The following is an 18,254-nucleotide window of genomic DNA, read 5'->3' on the forward strand; positions in this document are numbered from 1 at the left end:
GAGAGAGAGAGAGAGAGAGAGACCCTACAGTGAGCAAGGAAAGAACAATATCTAACTGATCAGAATGTACAGAGACAGAAAAAGATCTATAGACATACTGTATCTCTGAGATTTTTTAAATTTTACCTTTATTTAACTAGGCGAGTCAGTTAAGAACACATTCTTAATTTCAATGACAGCCTAGGAACAGTGGGTTAACTGTCTGTTCAGGGTCAGAACGACAGATTTGTACCTCGTCAGCTCGGGGTTTTGAACTTGCAACCTTCCGGTTACTAGTCCAACACTCTAACCACTTGGCTACCCTGCCACCCCTGGCAGACCTACTAGATACCACTAGCAGACCTACTGTATCTCTGAAATACCTCTGGCAGACATTCTGTATCTCTGAGATACCTCTGGCAGACCTACTGTATCTCTGAGATACCTCTGGCAGACATTCTGTATCTCTGAGATACCTCTGGCAGACCTACTGTATCTCTGAGATACCTCTGGCAGACATACTGTATCTCTGAGATACCTCTGGCAGACATCTTTTATTCTAGAACTAAAGAGATATCTCTGGCAGACATCCTTTGTTCTAAAACTAAAGAGATATCTCTGGCAGACATCCTTTGTTCTAGAACTAAAGAAATATCTCTGAAATACCTATAGACGTGTTATGTGTTTTAAAGCCTGAGGTCTGGTCTGTCAGGTGTTTATCCCACACTATAGAAGATGAGAGACATAGTAGAGCATATGGTGATAAACAAATAAACAATATAGATGAAGGTCTCTTCTCATCCCAACCAAAACTATCATTTCCGCAGCAGCTAGAACTAACTAATGACATGTCTTGTCAACTCCTTTTTCTCTTCAACACACTCTTCAAAGGAGAAGAGGTACAAGCCTTTTAAAAATTACAGCTCAAGTTTCTCAGTACCTCCACAGTTTCTCAGTACCTCCACAGTTTCTCAGTACCTCCACAGTTTCTCAGTACCTCCACAGTTTCTCAGTATCTCCACAGTTTCTCAGTACCTCCACAGTTTCTCAGTACCTCCACAGTTTCTCAGTACCTCCACAGTTTCTCAGTATCTCCACAGTTTCTCAGTACCTCCACAGTTTCTCAGTACCTCCACAGTTTCTCAGTACCTCCACAGTTTCTCAGTATCTCCACAGTTTCTCAGTATCTCCACAGTTTCTCAGTACCTCCACAGTTTCTCAGTACCTCCACAGTTTCTCAGTACCTCCACAGTTTCTCAGTACCTCCACAGTTTCCCAGTATCTCCACAGTTTCTCAGTACCTCCACAGAGAAATGTTAAAGTTCTCAGCAAGGTTTGGGGTCAATTCCAGTTCATTCAAATTAATCCAGGAAGTAATTCAATTGACCCCATTAGTTAACTTCCTGAATGGACTGAATTTAAATGGAATTGACCTCAACCCTGGTTCTCAGGGCCTTCTGATGTTCTTGTCTCCATCCTAGTGGACTGAGGGGTTGACATAGAATGGCCCTAATACTAAGGTGCACGAGAAATACAGATACGCTCTGTATCTACAGCCTTCTGCCTTTTCCAGACCATATAAACTGGATTGAACTAAACCAGACCAAATAAACTGGATTGAACTATACCAGACCATAGAAACTGGATTGAACTAAACCAGACCATATAAACTGGATTGAACTAAACCAGACCATATAAACTGGATTGAACTAAACCAGACCATATAAACTGGATTGAACTAAACCAGACCATAAAAACTGGATTGAACTAAACCAGACCATATCAGACTATATAAACTGGATTGAACTAAACCAGACCATATCAGACCATATAAACTGGGTTGAACTAAACCAGATCATATAAACTGGATTGAACTAAACCAGACCATATCAGACCATATAAACTGGATTTAACTATACCAGACCATATCAGACCATATAAACTGGGTTGAACTATACCAGACCATATAAACTGGATTGAACTAAACCAGACCATATCAGACTATATAAACTGGATTGAACTAAACCAGACCATATCAGACCATATAAACTGGAATGAACTATACCAGACCATATAAACTGGATTGAACTATACCAGACCATATAAACTGGATTGAACTAAACCAGACCATATAAACTGGATTGAACTAAACCAGACCATATCAGACCATATAAACTGGATTGAACTAAACCAGACCATATAAACTGGATTGAACTAAACCAGACCATTTCACACCATATAAACTGGATTGAACTAAACCAGACCATATAAACTGGATTAAACTAAACCAGACCAAACCAGACCATATAAACTGGATTGAACTAAACCAGACCATATAAACTGGATTGAACTAAACCAGACCATATAAACTGGATTGAACTAAACCAGACCATATAAACTGGATTGAACTAAACCAGACCATATAAACTGGATTGAACTAAACTAGACCATATCAGACCATATAAACTGGATTGAACTAAACCAGACCATATCAGACCATATAAACTGGATTGAACTAAACCAGACCATATAAACTGGAGTGAACTAAACTAGACCATATCAGACCATATAAACTGGATTGAACTAAACTAGACCATATCAGACCATATAAACTGGATTGAACTAAACCAGACCATATAAACTGGATTGAACTAAACCAGACCATATAAACTGGATTGAACTAAACCAGACCATATAAACTGGATTGAACTAAACTAGACCATATCAGACCATATAAACTGGATTGAACTAAACCAGACCATATCAGACCATATAAACTGGATTGAACTAAACCAGACCATATAAACTGGAGTGAACTAAACTAGACCATATCAGACCATATAAACTGGATTGAACTAAACTAGACCATATCAGACCATATAAACTGGATTGAACTAAACCAGACCATATAAACTGGATTGAACTAAACCAGACCATATAAACTGGATTGAACTAAACTAGACCATATCAGACCATATAAACTGGATTGAACTAAACCAGACCATATAAACTGGAGTGAACTAAACTAGACCATATCAGACCATATAAACTGGATTGAACTAAACTAGACCATATCAGACCATATAAACTGGATTGAACTAAACCAGACCGTGTAAACTGGATTGAACTAAACCAGACCATATAAACTGGATTGAACTAAACCAGACCATATAAACTGGATTGAACTAAACCAGACCATATAAACTGGATTGAACTAAACTAGACCATATTAGACCATATAAACTGGATTGAACTAAACCAGACCATATAAACTGGATTGAACTAAACCAGACCATATAAACAGGAATGAACTAAACCAGACCATATCAGACTATATAAACTGGAATGAACTAAACCAGACCATATCAGACTATATAAACTGGAATGAACTATACCAGACCATATCAGACTATATAAACTGGAATGAACTATACCAGACCATATCAGACTATATAAACTGGAATGAACTATACCAGACCATGTCAGACTATATAAACTGGACTGAACTATACCAGACCATATCACACCATATAAACTGGATTGAACTAAACCAGACCATATAAACTGGATTAAACTAAACCAGACCATACCAGACCATATAAACTGGATTGAACTAAACCAGATCATATAAACTGGATTGAACTAAACCAGACCATATCAGACCATATAAACTGGATTTAACTATACCAGACCATATCAGACCATATAAACTGGGTTGAACTATACCAGACCATATAAACTGGATTGAACTAAACCAGACCATATCAGACTATATAAACTGGATTGAACTAAACCAGACCATATCAGACCATATAAACTGGAATGAACTATACCAGACCATATAAACTGGATTGAACTATACCAGACCATATAAACTGGATTGAACTAAACCAGACCATATAAACTGGATTGAACTAAACCAGACCATATCAGACCATATAAACTGGATTGAACTAAACCAGACCATATAAACTGGATTGAACTAAACCAGACCATTTCACACCATATAAACTGGATTGAACTAAACCAGACCATATAAACTGGATTGAACTAAACCAGACCATATAAACTGGATTGAACTAAACCAGACCATCTAAACTGGATTGAACTAAACCAGACCATATAAACTGGATTGAACTAAACCAGACCATATAAACTGGATTGAACTAAACCAGACCATATAAACTGGATTGAACTAAACCAGACCATATAAACTGGATTGAACTAAACTAGACCATATCAGACCATATAAACTGGATTGAACTAAACCAGACCATATCAGACCATATAAACTGGATTGAACTAAACCAGACCATATAAACTGGGGTGAACTAAACTAGACCATATCAGACCATATAAACTGGATTGAACTAAACTAGACCATATCAGACCATATAAACTGGATTGAACTAAACCAGACCATATAAACTGGATTGAACTAAACCAGACCATATAAACTGGATTGAACTAAACCAGACCATATAAACTGGATTGAACTAAACTAGACCATATCAGACCATATAAACTGGATTGAACTAAACCAGACCATATCAGACCATATAAACTGGATTGAACTAAACCAGACCATATAAACTGGAGTGAACTAAACTAGACCATATCAGACCATATAAACTGGATTGAACTAAACTAGACCATATCAGACCATATAAACTGGATTGAACTAAACCAGACCGTGTAAACTGGATTGAACTAAACCAGACCATATAAACTGGATTGAACTAAACCAGACCATATAAACTGGATTGAACTAAACCAGACCATATAAACTGGATTGAACTAAACTAGACCATATTAGACCATATAAACTGGATTGAACTAAACCAGACCATATAAACTGGATTGAACTAAACCAGACCATATAAACAGGAATGAACTAAACCAGACCATATCAGACTATATAAACTGGAATGAACTAAACCAGACCATATCAGACTATATAAACTGGAATGAACTATACCAGACCATATCAGACTATAAACTGGAATGAACTATACCAGACCATATCAGACTATATAAACTGGAATGAACTATACCAGACCATGTCAGACTATATAAACTGGACTGAACTATACCAGACCATATCACACCATATAAACTGGATTGAACTAAACCAGACCATATAAACTGGATTAAACTAAACCAGACCATACCAGACCATATAAACTGGATTGAACTAAACCAGACCATATAAACTGGATTGAACTATACCAGACCATATAAACTGGATTGAACTAAACTAGACCATATCAGACCATATAAACTGGATTGAACTAAACTAGACCATATCAGACCATATAAACTGGATTGAACTAAACCAGACCATATCAGACCATATAAACTGGATTGAACTAAACCAGACCATATAAACTGGATTGAACTAAACTAGACCATATCAGACCATATAAACTGGATTGAACTAAACTAGACCATATCAGACCATATAAACTGGATTGAACTAAACCAGACCGTGTAAACTGGATTGAACTAAACCAGACCATATAAACTGGATTGAACTAAACCAGACCATATAAACTGGATTGAACTAAACTAGACCATATTAGACCATATAAACTGGATTGAACTAAACCAGACCATATAAACTGGATTGAACTAAACCAGACCATATAAACTGGAATGAACTAAACCAGACCATATCAGACTATATAAACTGGAATGAACTAAACCAGACCATACCAGACTATATAAACTGGAATGAACTATACCAGACCATATCAGACTATATAAACTGGAATGAACTATACCAGACCATATCAACAGTTTTTTTTTTTTTTTTTTGGGGGGAATAGAAGTAAAAACTATTTCAGGAAGGATTAGATTAAGGGGAAAGAGAGAGAGGCGGATATCAGACATCCCAACCTTCCAAAAACCAAACACAGAAACACACACCACTGCTTGGCTTGGCAGCTCCATTTGAACCAATCCAGATCTTAGATAAAGCTATTTTTACTGAGTCTGAGAAAAGTTGTGAGGGTTGTCAGTTCTTATCAGCCTTCAGCGACAGGGAGGTGGCAATAGCTTTAACCATACACTCTTAACCACAACACACACACACACACACACACACACACACACACACACACACACACACACACACACACACACACACACACACACACACACACACACAGAGACAGAAAGAGAGCGAGAGATAGAAAGAGAGAGCGAGAGAGACAGAGAGAGAGAGACAGAATGTCTTTATTGTTTTGAAATTTCTGTATGTGTAATGTTTACTGTTAATTTTTATTGTTTATTTCACTTTTGTATATTATCTAACTCACTTGCTTTGGCAATGTTAACACATGTTTCCCATGCCAATAATGCCCCTTGAATTGAATTGACAGAGAGAGAGAGAGAGAGAGAGAGAGAGAGAGAGAGAGAGAGAGAGAGAGAGACTTATCCACACTGATGTCAACTCCGATCAAATGGGGCTCAGATCTAATGGGACTCAGTTCAGATCTAGTTGGACTCAGCTCAGATCTAATGGGACTCAGATATAATGGGACTCAGCTCAGAACTAGTGGGACTCAGCTCAGATCTAATGGGACTCAGATCTAATGGGACTCAGCTCAGATCTAGTGGGACTCAGGTCAGATCTAATGGGACTCTGCTCAGATCTAATGGGACTGAGCTCAGATCTAGTGGGACTCAGGTCAGATCTAATGGGACTCTGCTCAGATCTAATGGGACTGAGCTCAGATCTAATGGGACTCAGATCAAATGGGACTCAGCTCAGATCTAGTGGGACTCAGATCTAGTGGGACTCGGATCTAATGGGACTCAGATCTAATGGGACTCAGCTCAGATCTAATGGGACTCAGATCTAATGGGACTCAGCTCAGATCTAATGGGACTCAGATCTAATGGGACTCAGCTCAGATCTAGTGGGACTCAGATCTAGTGGGACTCGGTTCTAATGGGACTCAGATCTAATGGGACTCAGCTCAGATCTAATGGGACTCAGATCTAATGGGACTCAGCTCAGCTCTAGTGGGACTCAGATCTAGTGGGATTCAGCTCAGATCTAATGGGACTCTGCTCAGATCTAATGGGACTCAGATCTAATGGGACTCAGCTCAGATCTAATGGGACTCAGATCTAGTGGGACTCAGCTCAGATCTAGTGGGACTCAGATCTAGTGGGACTCAGTTCTAATGGGACTCAGATCTAATGGGACTCAGATCTAGTGGGACTCAGATCTAATGGGACTCAGATCTAATGGGACTCAGATCTAGTGGGACTCAGATCTAATGGGACTTGGATCTAGTGGGACTCGGATCTAATTGGACTCAGATCTAATGGGACTCAGATCTAGTGGGACTCAGATCTAATGGGACTCAGATCTAATGGGACTCAGCTCAGACCTAGTAGGACTCTGCTCAGATCTAATGGGACTGAGCTCAGATCTAATGGGACTCAGCTCAGATATAATGGGACTCAGATCTAATGGGACTCAGCTCAGATCTAATGGACTCAGATCTAATGGGACTGAGCTCAGATCTAATGGGACTCAGATCTATGGGACTCAGCTCAGATCTAATGGGACTCAGCTCTAGTGGGACTCAGATCAGGTGGGACTCAGCTCAGATCTAGTGGGACTCAGATCTAATGGGACTGAGCTCAGATCTAATGGGACTCAGCTCAGATATAATGGACTCAGATCTAATGGGACTCAGCTCAGATCTAATGGGACTCAGATCTAATGGGACTGAGCTCAGATCTAATGGGACTCAGATCTAATGGGACCCAGCTCAGATCTAATGGGACTCAGATCTAGTGGGACTCAGATCTAATGTGACTCAGATCTAATGGGACTCAGATCTAGTGGGACTCAGATCTAGTGGGACTCAGATCTAGTGGGACTCAGATCTAGTAGGACTCAGATCTAGTAGGACTCAGATCTAATGGGACTCAGCTCAGATCTAATGGGACTCAGATCTAATGGGACTCAGATCTAATGGGACTCTGCTCAGATCTAATGGGACTGAGCTCAGATCTAATGGGACTCAGCTCAGATCTAATGGACTCAGATCTAGTGGGACTCAGCTCAGATCTAATGGACTCAGATCTAATGGGACTGAGCTCAGATCTAATGGGACTCAGATCTAATGGGACTCAGCTCAGATCTAATGGGACTCAGCTCTAGTGGGACTCAGATCTAGGTGGGACTCAGCTCAGATCTAGTGGGACTCGGATCTAATGGGACTCCGATCTAATGGGACCCAGCTCAGATCTAATGGGACTCAGATCTAGTGGGACTCAGATCTAATGGGACTCAGATCTAGTGGGTCTCAGATCTAGTGGGACTCAGCTCAGATCTAGTAGGACTCAGATCTAATGGGACTGAGCTCAGATCTAATGGGACTCAGCTCAGATCTAGTGGGATATAATGGACTCAGATCTAATGGGACTCAGATCTAATGGACTCAGATCTAATGGGACTGAGCTCAGATCTAATGGGACTCAGATCTAATGGGACCCAGCTCAGATCTAATGGGACTCAGATAGTGGGACTCAGTGGGACTCAGATCTAATGTGACTCAGATCTAATGGGACTCAGATCTAGTGGGACTCAGATCTAGTGGGACTCAGATCTAGTGGGACTCAGATCTAGTAGGACTCAGATCTAGTAGGACTCAGATCTAATGGGACTGAGCTCAGATCTAATGGGACTCAGATCTAATGGGACTCAGATCTAATGGGACTCTGCTCAGATCTAATGGGACTGAGCTCAGATCTAATGGGACTCAGCTCAGATCTAATGGACTCAGATCTAATGGGACTCAGCTCAGATCTAATGGACTCAGATCTAATGGGACTGAGCTCAGATCTAATGGGACTCAGATCTAATGGGACTCAGCTCAGATCTAATGGGACTCAGCTCTAGTGGGACTCAGATCTAGGTGGGACTCAGCTCAGATCTAGTGGGACTCGGATCTAATGGGACTCAGATCTAATGGGACCCAGCTCAGATCTAATGGGACTCAGATCTAGTGGGACTCAGATCTAATGGGACTCAGATCTAGTGGGACTCAGATCTAGTGGGACTCAGATCTAATCTAATGGGACTCAGATCTAATGGGACTCAGATCTAATGGGACTCAGATCTAATCTAATGGGACTCAGATCTAGTAGGACTCAGATCTAATGGGACTCAGATCTAATGGGACTCAGATCTAGTGGGACTCAGATCTAGTGGGACTCAGATCTAGTAGGACTCAGATCTAATGGGACTGAGCTCAGATCTAATGGGACTCAGATCTAATGGGACTCAGATCTAATGGGACTCTGCTCAGATCTAATGGGACTGAGCTCAGATCTAGTGGGACTCAGATCTAATGGGACTCAGATCTAATGGGACTCAGCTCAGATCTAATGGGACTCAGATCTAATGGGACCCAGATCTAGTGGGACTCAGTGGGACTCAGAATCTAATGGGACTCGGATCTAATTGGACTCAGATCTAATGGGACTCAGATCTAGTAGGACTCTGCTCAGATCTAATGGGACTCAGATCTAATGGGACTCAGCTCAGATCTAATGGACTCAGATCTAATGGGACTCAGCTCAGATCTAATGGGACTCAGATCTAATGGGGGACTCAGATCTAATGGGACTCAGATCTAATGGGACTCAGATCTAATGGGACTCAGATCTAGTGGGACTCAGATCTAGGTGGGACTCAGCTCAGATCTAGTGGGACTCAGATCTAATGGGACTCAGATCTAATGGGACTCCGATCTAATGGGACCCAGCTCAGATCTAATGGGACTCAGATCTAGTGGGACTCAGATCTAATGGGACTCAGATCTAGTGGGTCTCAGATCTAGTGGGACTCAGATCTAATGGGACTCAGATCTAATGGGACTCAGATCTAATGGGACTCAGATCTAATCTAATGGGACCCAGATCTAGTAGGACTCAGATCTAATGGGACTCAGATCTAATGGGACTCAGATCTAGTGGGACTCAGATCTAGTAGGACTCAGATCTAGTAGGACTCAGATCTAATGGGACTGGGCTCAGATCTGGGATGGGACTCAGATCTAATGGGACTCAGATCTAATGGGACTCTGCTCAGATCTAATGGGGAGCTCAGATCTAATGGGACTCAGATCTAATGGGACTCAGATCTAATGGGACTCAGCTCAGATCTAATGGGACTCAGATCTAATGGGACTCAGCTCAGATCTAGTGGGACACAGATCTAGTGGGACTCAGATCTAGTGGGACTCAGATCTAGTGGGACTCAGATCTAGTGGGACTCAGATCTAGTGGGACTCAGATCTAGTAGGACTCAGATCTAATGGGACTGAGCTCAGATCTAATGGGACTCAGATCTAATGGGACTCAGATCTAATGGGACTCTGCTCAGATCTAATGGGACTGAGCTCAGATCTAATGGGACTCAGATCTAATGGGACTCAGATCTAATGGGACTCAGCTCAGATCTAATGGGACTCAGATCTAATGGGACCCAGATCTAGTGGGACTCAGATCTAGTGGGACTCAGATCTAGTGGGACTCAGATCTAGTGGGACTCAGATCTAATGGGACTCAGATCTAGTGGGTCTCAGATCTAGTGGGACTCAGATCTAATCGGACTCAGATCTAATGGGACTCAGATCTAATGGGACTCAGATCTCAGATCTAATGGGACTCAGATCTAGTAGGACTCAGATCTAATGGGACTCAGATCTAATGGGACTCAGATCTAGTGGGACTCAGATCTAGTAGGACTCAGATCTAGTAGGACTCAGATCTAATGGGAGGAGCTCAGATCTAATGGGACTCAGATCTAATGGGACTCAGATCTAATGGGACTCTGCTCAGATCTAATGGGACTGAGCTCAGATCTAATGGGACTCAGATCTAATGGGACTCAGATCTAATGGGACTCAGATCTAATGGGACTCAGCTCAGATCTAGTGGGACACAGATCTAGTGGGACTCAGATCTAGTGGGACTCAGATCTAGTGGGACTCAGATCTAGTAGGACTCAGATCTAGTAGGACTCAGATCTAGTAGGACTCAGATCTAATGGGACTGAGCTCAGATCTAATGGGACTCAGATCTAATGGGACTCAGATCTAATGGGACTCTGCTCAGATCTAATGGGAGCTCAGATCTAATGGGATTCAGATCTAATGGGACTCAGATCTAATGGGACTCAGCTCAGATCTAATGGGACTCAGATCTAATGGGACTCAGCTCAGATCTAGTGGGACACAGATCTAGTGGGACTCAGATCTAGTGGGACTCAGATCTAGTGGGACTCAGATCTAGTGGGACTCAGATCTAGTGGGACTCAGATCTAGTGGGACTCAGATCTAATGGGACTGAGCTCAGATCTAATGGGACTCAGATCTAATGGGACTCAGATCTAATGGGACTCTGCTCAGATCTAATGGGACTGAGCTCAGATCTAATGGGACTCAGATCTAATGGGACTCAGATCTAATGGGACTCAGCTCAGATCTAATGGGACTCAGATCTAATGGGACCCAGAACTAGTGGGACTCAGAACTAGTGGGACTCAGAACTAGTGGGACTCGGAACTAATTGGACTCAGATCTAATGGGACTCAGATCTAGTGGGTCTCAGATCTAGTGGGACTCAGATCTAATCGGACTCAGATCTAATGGGACTCAGATCTAATGGGACTCAGATCTAATCTAATGGGACTCAGATCTAGTAGGACTCAGATCTAATGGGACTCAGATCTAATGGGACTCAGATCTAGTGGGACTCAGATCTAGTGGGACTCAGATCTAGTAGGACTCAGATCTAATGGGACTGAGCTCAGATCTAATGGGACTCAGATCTAATGGGACTCAGATCTAATGGGACTCTGCTCAGATCTAATGGGACTCAGAGCTCAGATCTAATGGGACTCAGATCTAATGGGACTCAGATCTAATGGGACTCAGCTCAGATCTAATGGGACTCAGATCTAATGGGACCCAGAACTAGTGGGACTCAGAACTAGTGGGACTCAGATCTAGTGGGACTCAGATCTAGTGGGACTCAGATCTAATGGGACTCAGATCTAGTGGGGCTCAGATCTAATGGGACTGAGCTCAGATCTAATGGGACTCAGCTCAGATGTAATGGACTCAGATCTAATGGGACTCAGCTCAGATCTAATGGACTCAGATCTAATGGGACTGAGCTCAGATCTAATGGGACTCAGATCTAATGGGACTCAGCTCAGATCTAATGGGACTCAGCTCTAGTGGGACTCAGATCAGGTGGGACTCAGCTCAGATCTAGTGGGACTCGGATCTAATGGGACTCCGATCTAATGGGACCCAGCTCAGATCTAATGGGACTCAGATCTAGTGGGACTCAGATCTAATGGGACTCAGATCTAGTGGGTCTTAGATCTAGTGGGACTCAGATCTAATCGGACTCAGATCTAATGGGACTCAGATCTAATGGGACTCAGATCTAATGGGACTCAGATCTAGTAGGACTCAGATCTAATGGGACTCAGATCTAATGGGACTCAGATCTAGTGGGACTCAGATCTAGTAGGACTCAGATCTAGTAGGACTCAGATCTAATGGGAGCTCAGATCTAATGGGACTCAGATCTAATGGGACTCAGATCTAATGGGACTCTGCTCAGATCTAATGGGACTGAGCTCAGATCTAATGGGACTCAGATCTAATGGGACTCAGATCTAATGGGACTCAGCTAAGATCTAATGGGACTCAGATCTAATGGGACTCAGCTCAGATCTAGTGGGACTCAGATCTAGTGGGACTCAGATCTAGTGGGACTCAGATCTAGTGGGACTCAGATCTAGTGGGACTCAGATCTAGTGGGACTCAGATCTAGTAGGACTCAGATCTAATGGGGAGCTCAGATCTAATGGGACTCAGCTCAGATCTAATGGACTCAGATCTAATGGGACTCAGCTCAGATCTAATGGGACTCAGATCTAATGGGACTCAGCTCAGATCTAATGGGACTCAGATCTAGTGGGACTCAGATCTAGGTGGGACTCAGCTCAGATCTAGTGGGACTCAGATCTAATGGGACTCAGATCTAATCTAGTGGGACCCAGCTCAGATCTAATGGGACTCAGATCTAGTGGGACTCAGATCTAATGGGACTCAGATCTAGTGGGACTCAGATCTAGTGGGACTCAGATCTAATGGGACTCAGATCTAATGGGACTCAGATCTAATGGGACTCAGACTCAGATCTAATGGGACTCAGATCTAGTGGGACTCAGATCTAATGTGACTCAGATCTAATGGGACTCAGATCTAGTGGGACTCAGATCTAGTAGGACTCAGATCTAGTAGGACTCAGATCTAATGGGACTGAGCTCAGATCTAATGGGACTCAGATCTAATGGGACTCAGATCTAATGGGACTCTGCTCAGATCTAATGGGACTGAGCTCAGATCTAATGGGACTCAGATCTAATGGGACTCAGATCTAATGGGACTCAGCTCAGATCTAATGGGACTCAGATCTAATGGGACTCAGCTCAGATCTAGTGGGACTCAGATCTAGTGGGACTCAGATCTAGTGGGACTCAGATCTAGTGGGACTCAGATCTAGTGGGACTCAGATCTAGTGGGACTCAGATCTAGTGGGACTCAGATCTAATGGGACTCAGCTCAGATCTAATGGGACTCAGATCTAATGGGACTCAGATCTAATGGGACTCTGCTCAGATCTAATGGGGAGCTCAGATCTAATGGGACTCAGATCTAATGGGACTCAGATCTAATGGGACTCAGCTCAGATCTAATGGGACTCAGATCTAATGGGACCCAGATCTAGTGGGACTCAGATCTAGTGGGACTCAGAACTAGTGGGACTCGGATCTAATGGGACTCAGATCTAATGGGACTCAGCTCAGATCTAGTAGGACTCTGCTCAGATCTAATGGGACTGAGCTCAGATCTAATGGGACTCAGCTCAGATCTAATGGACTCAGATCTAATGGGACTCAGCTCAGATCTAATGGACTCAGATCTAATGGGACTGAGCTCAGATCTAATGGGACTCAGATCTAATGGGACTCTGCTCAGATCTAATGGGACTGAGCTCAGATCTAATGGGACTCAGATCTAATGGGACTCAGATCTAATGGGACTCAGCTCAGATCTAATGGGACTCAGATCTAATGGGACCCAGAACTAGTGGGACTCAGAACTAGTGGGACTCAGAATCTAGTGGGACTCAGATCTAATGGGACTCAGATCTAATGGGACTCAGCTCAGATCTAGTAGGACTCTGCTCAGATCTAATGGGACTGAGCTCAGATCTAATGGGACTCAGCTCAGATCTAATGGGACTCAGATCTAATGGGACTCAGCTCAGATCTAATGGACTCAGATCTAATGGGACTGAGCTCAGATCTAATGGGACTCAGATCTAATGGGACTCAGCTCAGATCTAATGGGACTCAGATCTAGTGGGACTCAGATCTAGGTGGGACTCAGCTCAGATCTAGTGGGACTCAGATCTAATGGGACTCAGATCTAATGGGACCCAGCTCAGATCTAATGGGACTCAGATCTAGTGGGACTCAGATCTAATGGGACTCAGATATAGTGGGTCTCAGATCTAGTGGGACTCAGATCTAATGGGACTCAGATCTAATGGGACTCAGATCTAATGGGACTCAGATCTAATCTAATGGGACTCAGATCTAGTAGGACTCAGATCTAATGTGACTCAGATCTAATGGGACTCAGATCTAGTGGGACTCAGATCTAGTAGGACTCAGATCTAGTAGGACTCAGATCTAATGGGACTGAGCTCAGATCTAATGGGACTCAGATCTAATGGGACTCAGATCTAATGGGACTCTGCTCAGATCTAATGGGACTGAGCTCAGATCTAATGGGACTCAGATCTAATGGGACTCAGATCTAATGGGACTCAGCTCAGATCTAATGGGACTCAGATCTAATGGGACTCAGCTCAGATCTAGTGGGACACAGATCTAGTGGGACTCAGATCTAGTGGGACTCAGATCTAGTGGGACTCAGATCTAGTGGGACTCAGATCTAGTGGGACTCAGATCTAGTAGGACTCAGATCTAATGGGACTGAGCTCAGATCTAATGGGACTCAGCTCAGATCTAATGGACTCAGATCTAATGGGACTCAGCTCAGATCTAATGGGACTCAGATCTAATGGGACTCAGCTCAGATCTAATGGGACTCAGCTCTAGTGGGACTCAGATCAGGTGGGACTCAGCTCAGATCTAGTGGGACTCGGATCTAATGGGACTCGATCTAATGGGACCCAGCTCAGATCTAATGGGACTCAGATCTAGTGGGACTCAGATCTAATGGGACTCAGATCTAGTGGGTCTCAGATCTAGTGGGACTCAGATCTAATCGGACTCAGATCTAATGGGACTCAGATCTAATGGGACTCAGATCTAATCTAATGGGACTCAGATCTAGTAGGACTCAGATCTAATGGGACTCAGATCTAATGGGACTCAGATCTAGTGGGACTCAGATCTAGTAGGACTCAGATCTAGTAGGACTCAGATCTAATGGGACTGAGCTCAGATCTAATGGGACTCAGATCTAATGGGACTCAGATCTAATGGGACTCTGCTCAGATCTAATGGGACTGAGCTCAGATCTAATGGGACTCAGATCTAATGGGACTCAGATCTAATGGGACTCAGCTCAGATCTAATGGGACTCAGATCTAATGGGACTCAGCTCAGATCTAGAGGGACACAGATCTAGTGGGACTCAGATCTAGTGGGACTCAGATCTAGTGGGACTCAGATCTAGTGGGACTCAGATCTAGTGGGACTCAGATCTAGTAGGACTCAGATCTAATGGGACTGAGCTCAGATCTAATGGGACTCAGATCTAATGGGACTCAGATCTAATGGGACTCTGCTCAGATCTAATGGGACTGAGCTCAGATCTAATGGGACTCAGATCTAATGGGACTCAGATCTAATGGGACTCAGCTCAGATCTAATGGGACTCAGATCTAATGGGACCCAGAACTAGTGGGACTCAGAACTAGTGGGACTCAGATCTAGTGGGACTCAGATCTAGTGGACTCAGATCTAATGGGACTCAGATCTAGTAGGACTCAGATCTAATGGGGAGCTCAGATCTAATGGGACTCAGCTCAGATCTAATGGACTCAGATCTAATGGGACTCAGCTCAGATCTAATGGACTCAGATCTAATGGGGACTCAGATCTAATGGGACTCAGATCTAATGGGACTCAGCTCAGATCTAATGGGACTCAGCTCTAGTGGGACTCAGATCAGGTGGGACTCAGCTCAGATCTAGTGGGACTCGGATCTAATGGGACTCCGATCTAATGGGACCCAGCTCAGATCTAATGGGACTCAGATCTAGTGGGACTCAGATCTAATGGGACTCAGATCTAGTGGGTCTTAGATCTAGTGGGACTCAGATCTAATCGGACTCAGATCTAATGGGACTCAGATCTAATGGGACTCAGATCTAATCTAATGGGACTCAGATCTAGTAGGACTCAGATCTAATGGGACTCAGATCTAATGGGACTCAGATCTAGTGGGACTCAGATCTAGTAGGACTCAGATCTAGTAGGACTCAGATCTAATGGGACTGAGCTCAGATCTAATGGGACTCAGATCTAATGGGACTCAGATCTAATGGGACTCTGCTCAGATCTAATGGGACTGAGCTCAGATCTAATGGGACTCAGATCTAATGGGACTCAGATCTAATGGGACTCAGCTCAGATCTAATGGGACTCAGATCTAATGGGACCCAGAACTAGTGGGACTCAGAACTAGTGGGACTCAGAACTAGTGGGACTCGGATCTAATTGGACTCAGATCTAATGGGACTCAGCTCAGACCTAGTAGGACTCTGCTCAGATCTAATGGGACTGAGCTCAGATCTAATGGGACTCAGCTCAGATGTAATGGACTCAGATCTAATGGGACTCAGCTCAGATCTAATGGACTCAGATCTAATGGGACTGAGCTCAGATCTAATGGGACTCAGATCTAATGGGACTCAGCTCAGATCTAATGGGACTCAGCTCTAGTGGGACTCAGATCTAGGTGGGACTCAGCTCAGATCTAGTGGGACTCGGATCTAATGGGACTCCAGATCTAATGGGACCAGCTCAGATCTAATGGGACTCAGATCTAGTGGGACTCAGATCTAATGGGACTCAGATCTAGTGGGTCTTAGATCTAGTGGGACTCAGATCTAATCGGACTCAGATCTAATGGGACTCAGATCTAATGGGACTCAGATCTAATCTAATGGGACTCAGATCTAGTAGGACTCAGATCTAATGGGACTCAGATCTAATGGGACTCAGATCTAGTGGGACTCAGATCTAGTAGGACTCAGATCTAGTGGGACTCAGATCTAATGGGACTCAGAGCTAATGGGAGCTCAGATCTAATGGGACTCAGATCTAGTGGGACTCAGATCTAATGGGACTCAGATCTAATGGGACTCAGCTCAGATCTAATGGGACTCAGATCTAATGGGACTCAGATCTAATGGGACACAGATCTAGTGGGACTCAGATCTAGTGGGACTCAGATCTAATGGGACTCAGATCTAATGGGACTCAGATCTAGTGGGACTCAGATCTAGTGGGACTCAGATCTAGTAGGACTCAGATCTAATCTAATGGGACTCAGATGGGACTCAGCTCAGATCTAATGGGACTCAGATCTAATGGGACTCAGATCTAGTAGGACTCAGATCTAGTAGGACTCAGATCTAATGGGACTGAGCTCAGATCTAATGGGACTCAGATCTAATGGGACTCAGATCTAATGGGACTCAGATCTAATGGGACTCAGCTCAGATCTAATGGGACTCAGATCTAATGGGACTCAGCTCAGATCTAGTGGGACACAGATCTAGTGGGACTCAGATCTAGTGGGACTCAGATCTAGTGGGACTCAGATCTAGTGGGACTCAGATCTAGTGGGACTCAGATCTAGTGGGACTCAGATCTAATGGGACTCAGCTCAGATCTAATGGGACTCAGATCTAATGGGACTCAGCTCAGATCTAATGGGACTCAGATCTAGTAGGACTCAGATCTAGTGGGACATTCTGCTTTCATCAGACTGTGCATTGAAACAATACGATTGGCTGTTGTATAAGACATCTTCTGCCTCTTGTCATTCCCTGACAGAGGTATTATGTTTGTGATGTACAGGATAGGTGTGTGTCTGTATCCAAACACCAACAAA

The 18,254-nt window shown here is 43.4% G+C and overlaps 1 protein-coding gene across 1 annotated transcript in view; it reads right to left on the reverse strand.

Moving 5' to 3' along the window:
• Positions 1-18,254, reverse strand: part of lama5 (laminin, alpha 5) — a gene marked incomplete at its 5' end in the record, with an annotated part of 282,983 nt that overhangs the window by 151,389 nt on the left and 113,340 nt on the right. The window lies entirely within an intron of this gene.

Source organism: Oncorhynchus tshawytscha, linkage group LG22 (assembly GCF_018296145.1).
Source record: "Oncorhynchus tshawytscha isolate Ot180627B linkage group LG22, Otsh_v2.0, whole genome shotgun sequence".
Classification (NCBI taxonomy): Eukaryota; Metazoa; Chordata; class Actinopteri; order Salmoniformes; family Salmonidae; genus Oncorhynchus; species Oncorhynchus tshawytscha.